The sequence below is a fragment of the Engraulis encrasicolus genome, unplaced genomic scaffold, assembly GCF_034702125.1.
Source record: "Engraulis encrasicolus isolate BLACKSEA-1 unplaced genomic scaffold, IST_EnEncr_1.0 scaffold_32_np1212, whole genome shotgun sequence".
Classification (NCBI taxonomy): Eukaryota; Metazoa; Chordata; class Actinopteri; order Clupeiformes; family Engraulidae; genus Engraulis; species Engraulis encrasicolus.
Genome location: NW_026945621.1, coordinates 935,001 through 942,500, shown reverse-complemented (window position 1 = coordinate 942,500; position 7,500 = coordinate 935,001).

Below are 7,500 nucleotides of genomic sequence, written 5' to 3'. Positions count from 1 at the left end.
TGGGATCACCCAGCCCTATTTCGATTTTATTAATTCCACGAAGCGTCAAAGTCACAAGGGCAGTAAGTTCATTGCGTTGTCCGTAATTTCATCAAACGAAATATCCACATGGAAGAAAAGTCTCCAGTTTCAATAGCCTATACGCTTCAGCCATCGCACCATTTTTGTTTTGTTCTAGCCTACATGTAGGCTATATGTTTTAATATGAATATATATTTTTCTATAGACCTGCTGCAGGTGCTATGCCCTTCAATGTCGTCCTGTTACGTTATTGTTCTACGTTTACTATGAATAGACAGGTCAGGTGCTAGGCTAGTGGGAACAAGGCCGGTAGCCATATTTTTCAATAGAGTTGGGACATTACACGAATGTGCATATGGTAGGCCTACTGAAATGTTGTTTGACTCAGGGCACAAAGTTCATGCATGCTCCCCACAACGTTTTTGCCAGCTGCTATGTTGTTTTTGTCCTGTCCACATTGCCTTTGTTTATGGCTACACTGCTACAGTAGAATAGGCCTATATAGCTATGTGTAACAGATGGCTAACCAAGGAGGGATTACTGCAAGGGCCTACCGGGCCCAGGCCCAGGGGACCAAGAGTCCAGAGGGCCCTGAAGCCCAATCCTCTAAATTTCCATTCTCATGTTGTGTAAAATCACACTTTTAACAACTCTATTTTCACATATGTTCAGGGGAAAACACCTGAATGCCCAACAATATAGGGTCTCTAACATCTGCAGGGGGCCCTTTCTTGTTGTCTGGCCCAGGGGCCCATGGAGTCATGATCCGTCCCTGTGGCTAACCGTGTAGTTGTTGTAATTGTACTTATTCGAACTGCACACTGTTATAGGAGATTATTACAAATTGCAGATTGAGAAACAACCCACCACACACTAAATCAGTGTTGGGAAAGTTACTCAACAACTGTAATGCATAACTGATTACATGTTACTGCAGACGTGGGCAAACTCAGGCCCGGGGGCCACATGCGGCCCGCTCAGCCATTTCATGTAGCCCTCAGAGCCTTTTCAAGGGAAAAAAATGCAGATTCATATGGTCATTCATTCTTAGATTGGCTACCTAACAAGGGTGTTGGAAACCTACGATTACTAAATTCTACAATTAGATACAAGATACAATTAACAGGAATAGTATAACTGTCAATGGTGTAATTATGTTGGCTTACACAATTTCTTACTATTGGCACGGGCAAGTTGCCTATGACGGCCCTTTGGCCAAAATAATCGCCCACCCGTGTGTTACTCTCTTTTCAAAATAATGAAGCATACACTACAATATTTAAAGTGTAAGGCATTACACTACTTTCACATTACTTTAGGTGCTTTTGCCAAAACTGTAGGCCTAAACATTGATCTGGCAATGTATTAGTGTACATCAAGCTCATGAGTCATGACTTTTTCACCTCCCATTCAGGTGTTTTTAGCAGCATAGGGACTAAAAAGTAAAAAACTACCATGTTCAGGAAGAGCTTCTTTCTGACCCACCACACTGAATAACACTAAAATCCAGGTTACTCCCTGGCAGGGCAGCAGGCGGTGGAAGTGGAAGTCTGCTAGCAAGAAGATCAGACCAAAAACGGCTTCTTGAGAAAACCCCTCCATCACTTTGGCGGCCGAACGCACCAACATCCACCATTGTGAATCGATAGCGTGCATCGCAGGTAGCCATCAGCACAATGGAGTGGTAGTCACTACCAGCATTCGGAGCTTCATGCTTCCCATCGATGCTGCCCACACAGCTTGGAAAGTTCCACATAATCCAGAAGTCTCGGGCAATGTGTTCCCATTCGTCTTTTTTTGGAAGGGGGACAAACTCGTGCCTCAGCGCCAAACATATAGCTCTGCACACCTCTAAGACGATACCGCACACGGTTGAAATTCCGAGTTTGTAGCTAGAAGCGACCGCCGTCTGACTCTCCGGCAAGCCTCTCTTCCAAACTGATAGGGCTGCGGTGTGTGCGACTGTGTTTAATGAAGGGTTCTATGCGACGAGCCAACTCGTCGAAACGGTGAACTGTCATTCTGAAGTAGCCAACGTGCTTCTCCTCATCAACCTGTCTCATTGGCAGAACAAGGACAAATAACTCACCAGTCTCCTCTCTGTTCTGGTGCAAAGGACGAACATTCCACCGTCTCTTCTGTTTTTGCCTCCTCCTCGCTCTGCGATGCATATACCTTTCTATATTCAATACGATTTCATTTCGTAGCTGGCACACTTGCGCTATCAACTCACGTGACAGCACTGGTGCCATTGTGTATGCTTTCTTCGTTTCTCGAGCGGTTCTTGCCGGCCTTCAGTTTTTCTACTTTTCTCAACAGTGACGCCCGCTGGTCTGGAGAGAATTGCATTTCTGGCGTAACTGGCGTTTATAAGCATGAATAGTCTGCCGCCCACAATGACCTCATTAATGGTTCTCATGCCAAATGCGCCAAGTTACGCACGTAAAATATGCAGAGCCCTTAAAGGTGAATGAGATAGCAGTCATGAAGATGGTAAACAATTACAAAACAGTGGGTCAAAAAACAGGGCAGATGGCTATGCTCATATCATCACAGAAAGGCCATTATAAATCATTTCGCCATGATCTTGGTTGGAAAGGGATATATTTTCGTTAGCAAATACAGTTTAACCACCCCTTTTTATCGAAAGGAACAATGAAAATGCAGGTTAAGACTAGAGATGTCCCGATCAGCATTTTTTGCCCTCGACTCCGAGTCCGAGTCATTGATTTTGTGAATCTGCCGATACCGAGTCCCGATCCGATACTTTTCAAATACTTAATAAATGTTTTGTTTAAAATACAAATTAAAATTCAAAAGGCCTACATTTTAAGCAGACAAAATAACACATTTGCAGTGTCAAAACAAAACTGTTACACTTCTGTAGGCAGTGGGACTATTGGGTCAGTGCAGAATGACAATTTTAGATAATGACGCACTGAGAACGAATTGAGCTTTTATTTTGATACGCTTCCTGCAACCTGCACTTAGAAACCGTTGCTACGACGGCTCCCTTGTTGTTCCTATCCTGAAGCTGTCCGTAATTATCTGTAAAAACAAGCACTAGAAGGAAATTCAGAAGCAAAATTGATTCTTATGTTAACAAGTGATAGGATTGAGATATGTTAGAAGTTGAAATTTAAGTAAACAAATAGCTTAAAAAGATTGTTTTTTCAAGATGCATGCACAAGATTGTTGAGTCTTTTTTACTACAGTCTGGTATATTTTTTTGCCGTTTTCACCTGCATATTGTCGAAAGGTTCAGTAAACATCAATGTTAACTTCCATCAGAGTCCTCTTCATTGCATCAGGTTCAAGGGATTGCAAATTAATTGGAACTACAGTTGACTGCAGGCGCAGTGATCATTAATCTGTTGGATAGTCAATGTCGCATATACACTAGCCTACAGTAGCCCAACGTGTAAGTCACCTTTGCTATAGCCTAGTTTTTTTCTGTCATATTTGCTTAAGTCGTGTTCATTTCATTTAAATTGGTCAGAGTAAAGACCGAGGTCAGTTGCTTGCATTAACGTGAAGAGGGAGGAGGGAGAGGGAGAGAAGTGCAGCTGACGGACCTGAAGTGGTCATCCGCTGATGTGCGTTACAGTGTTCCAATGCCTTTCAGTTGGCTATGTAATGTTGTTCCTGTGGTGTTTATGTGGAGCCAAGAGGGTTCCCACTCTGTGCCACTGCATTGCGATAGATGTAACATGTTAATTTTAAAAATCATGAGAATGTATTTATCCGAGTCCTGATCGGGGAGGTACACCCGATTCCGATCGAGTCGCACACCACGTGATCGGGGCTGATTTCCGATCACGTGATCGGATCGGGACGTCCCTAGTTAAGACTGCTGCAAACTGTGCAATGTGTTGTGATTTGATTTGATAATGTAGCCAGCAAACTTGGCTTGACAGACACCTTGAATTTTCCTCTTAAAGTTTTGTTCCCCCTGGCTGTTGAAAAGGTTACCGAACAAGAAACACATTCAGACACAAATTCACTCAAGTGTCGAGAGTGAGACAAATAAAACAGGACCAACCGGCTGCTGTTTCTAGCGTAATGACCAAGAACGAACTACACTGCCTGGTAGCAGAAGAAGTTTCACCTTGAATTTGCTGTATTTGCTCCAGGTGCAGCATTGACATGCTTGATTTAGCTAATCACATAATGGCTCTGGCTTGACAGCCTGGGACATTCTGAGTTATGAACGTTCCGATTGATTCTCGCCGAACAGCGTCAGAGTGAATTCGCCTACGAGTTTAATCGTCAAAAATCGCTCTGGTCGCTCAAGAAGCTTTGCTCCTGGCGAATTCGCTTTGGTAGCTTTATTCGCCTTCCCTCCATAGAGAAACAATGACTTCCTTGGTGGTAAGGGCATCTTCCCTCAATCCGTAGCATACTTCCTGTTTTCATTATTGGCTATCAGTGATTGGCTTGGAAGTATCTAAACGTCATTAAATGCAACACTGGTACACTAATAACAACTACTAACACGCTAACTAACACTTGTACACACTACTAACAAAGTTACAACTTATGCTGCAGTTTGAAACAAGCCACGTCAAGCGTGAGAGTTAAGATGGACTTTACGCCCTAACTTGCGTTCTAACTTACGATCAGCTGGTGAAACCCACTGATGGTCATCAATGGGAATGGATCTAGAATGTTCTCATAAATAGGAATGGCTCTAGAATGTTCTCATCAATGGGAATGGCTCTAGAATGTTCTCATCAATAGGAATGGCTCTAGGGTGTCCTCATCAATGGGAATGGCTCTAGAATGTTCTCATCAATGGGAATGGCTCTAGAATGTTCTCATCAATGGGAATGGCTCTAGAATGTTCTCATCAATAGGAATGGCTCTAGGGTGTCCTCATCAATGGGAATAACTCTGGAATATTGCCATCAACGGGAATGACTAATGTTGTAGAATGTTGTCATCAATGGGAATGGCTCTAGAATGCTGGTTATTTGGCCCGTCTCTGTATGTGTTTCATGTGCGAGACTGCTGGCAATTGCTTTTTAGATGCGTCCCAGCATCTCTATAAGAGGGTCTGTCTGTCCGTCCGTCCGCCGTCCGTCCGTCTGAAACACATTCCTTCAATTGTTCCTTCCTGTGGCCACAAGGCGGCAGAGTTGCCATTTTGGACCGGAGCGAATGCGTGCAAGCCAGAACGTATATGATATGTTACCTAACAGGCAAGACTAAGCTGATTGCATTGTGAGACAACTGAGGGGGGCATTCCATTTTCGGCATTGTTTTGCGTTTGGACAATGGGAGGCAACTTTATTTTGGTTCGTCAGAAACTCGCGGAAATGAACGATTTAGAAGTCGGCAGGCAGTTTTTGACACAGATGTTTGTGCTCGGATAGAGAGGCGTTTGCATTGCATAACGCTCCACGACATGGAACGTAAATAGTTGACAGGCCGACACCGCAGCGGCATACAGCACTTTCCCTCTAAACGTGGACCTGTAACATTCGGTTATAGCTTTTTTCTCCTTTCAAAACATTCACATTTCCCTTTGTGCACGTGATGAGAGGGGCGTGTTGCATTGCATAACGCCATTCCACACGACATGGGAACTGTAAATTAGTTTGACAAGGCGACCCCGCAGCGCAGCTCATTCCTCTAAACGTGGACCTAACATTTGGGTTAGCTTTTTTTTCTTTTATATCGATTCACATTTTTCCTTCCGCATTTTTCTCCAGTCCACAAATTTTGTGTTTCACTGACGTCTGTGCTGTACCTAAAATATTTCCCTAGCAAGTTTACTTTTGCCTTTGTTTCAGCTAGTCAGTTTTTGCGCTGTCACACTGAACATGGTGCTTGAACTACAAGTACACAGCTGGGCTCAATTTGACATACGTGTGTAGTTAGCCTACTACGTAAGCCTACAGGGGAAGTTTCTTTCGTTGGCGTGCTCGTACCCCACAGGTGCATTTTCGTTGCGCTCAAGAGAGAGCACAGGACAGAATGTGGGCGCCTTTCGTAAATTTGCTTTTGCATTCGTGTCAATTTTGGGTAAACTGATTGTGCCTTTACCGGTGAAGCTGGTATCGAAAAATAAGCGAACATAATTCACCTAAAGGGTGAACCCATAAGCGCATGACTCACCCCAAAAACGTTTTATTTTATTTATTATTTGTCGAGTGTTTAGATTCTTTCCCACACTATGGCACATGATATTGAAATGGCGTGATACTAAAGGTTGATACTAATAAATGTCTGGTAATTTGTAATGTAGCCTACTTCATCTAGCCTATGTGAAATTTGAAATCATATGGTTCTTTTCCAAATCCAAGAATGACAAGCTTATTATAGCAAAAAATGGAGAAGACGCGCTCACACTATTGCCTAAATAGGCTACTTAACAATTCTTAACTGGGTGCTGAATCCCACAAAAGCTTGAATGAATAAATGAAGCGAAGGACAGCACTCTTCAGATTTCTTTGTTGTTTCTTATAAAGCTTATTATAGCCTAAACTGCAAAAAATAAAGCCATGTCTCGCCATTTTGCTGCCTACCACATTATTTGGAGTGTCCATGATGACCAATAAACAAAAAGTACATCCTCAGGGGGGCGTTGACAGGTTAGGAGGAGGCCAGGGGGGCGTAAAATGGTATAGTTGGAACTGGCATAGAGGGACGCTGTTGTCCGCCTGTCGGCCTTGTTTCACAACATTTTGGAATAGCGGTGAGAGACTGTGTGTGTGTGCGTGTGTGTGTGTGCGCGCGCGCGCGCGTGTGTGTGTGTGTGTGTGTGTGTGTGTGTGTGTGTGTGTGTGTGATGGAGCAGAGAGGAAATAGATATATTGCCATATATGTGTGTGTGTGTGTGTGCGTTCATGTGTGTGTGTGTGTGTGTGTGTGTGTGTATGTTCGTGCGTGTGCGTGCATGCGAATGTCCTGTGGAGTGCGTTTGGATAAGTGCAGAGCTCGAGATGTGGTTGTTGTAGCGAGTGTGAAGAAGTGTGTGTGCGCGAGCTCGAGAGTGTGTGTGTGCAAGCTCGAGAGTGTGTGCGTGCGAGTGTGAGAGTGTGTGCGCTCATGCGTGCCCTTTTGTTTGTTTGTTTTTCTTGACGGTTGTAGCTAAAGAGAAAACATGAATTATGCAATAGTGCCTTCTGTGAACTTTATTCACACACACACACACACACACACACACACACACACACACACACACACACACACACACACACACACAACAAAAAAACACACACACACACACACACACACACACACACCGTGATGTTAACAAGTGAGACACTGTGAGTGGCAGGAACTCTGTTCGCTTGTCAGAGATACTTCACGGTGCTGAGAGAGAGACAGAGAGAAAGAGAGAGAGAAAGAGAGAGAGAGAGGGAGATAGAGAGAGAGAGAGAAAGATAGAGAGAGAGAGAGAGAGAGAGAGAGAGAGAGAGAGAGATACTTCACGGTGCTGAGAGAGAGTGGTGTTTGATGTGTGATAGTGTG